The sequence below is a fragment of the Oncorhynchus keta genome, chromosome 32 (genome assembly GCF_023373465.1).
Source record: "Oncorhynchus keta strain PuntledgeMale-10-30-2019 chromosome 32, Oket_V2, whole genome shotgun sequence".
NCBI classification, from domain to species: Eukaryota; Metazoa; Chordata; class Actinopteri; order Salmoniformes; family Salmonidae; genus Oncorhynchus; species Oncorhynchus keta.
Genome location: NC_068452.1, coordinates 5,778,905 through 5,779,684, shown reverse-complemented (window position 1 = coordinate 5,779,684; position 780 = coordinate 5,778,905).

Here is a 780-nt window from a genome sequence, read left to right as displayed (position 1 = left end):
ATAATGACAAGTGTAGACTAAAGCGTGCATCTTCTCTTTGAACGGTAGATTTAAAAAATCACTTTAAATGCATAGCGCCATCTTTAGGGATCAGACAAAACACAAATGTCTTGGCCTACTTGCCTAAATGTAATACCCAGAGATAGTTTGGGGAAACCGTTAATATCATTCAACAATATGTAGTCGTGGCCAACTACTTTTTTTTCGATTTATTTAGAGACTTTATAACAACTATATCCAATATGTAGGCATATTTAAAAGTATTATCATAACAATAGTCCATAAAACAGAATCAGGTAATGTATGTTGTATTAGTGGCATTATAAAGTCTCATAATGACGGTTGCTTAATCAGAGGTCAACAAAATACAATTCTAGGCTAATAATGCGTTTTATCAGGCACTCGTGTGATGTGTAATGTAAAGCATTGTTGTAAAAGCTGAGACTGCAAAGCCTTGCATGACTTATTACATGATCTTTCTCAGAAAGTGGAGTGAACTATGTTAGAGATGAAACATGTGAAAAATACAATACAATATAATAATGTCTGTAATAGCCTTGTAATCCAACGTTTTAATAGGAGTTTACAACAGACCTAAAAAAACAAAGGATGTAATTCTCTTTCCTTGGAATGACAGAAAGTCAGTCAGCCTGTGAGACTTTTAATAGCCATGTTTCTTTTCAAATATTCAGCTCTGGCAACAACATCATTGGCATAATTCCCTCCAGTGGTTTTAGCGTCCACCTGCTCATATGAGGAGATGCTGTCAGCCCCCATATT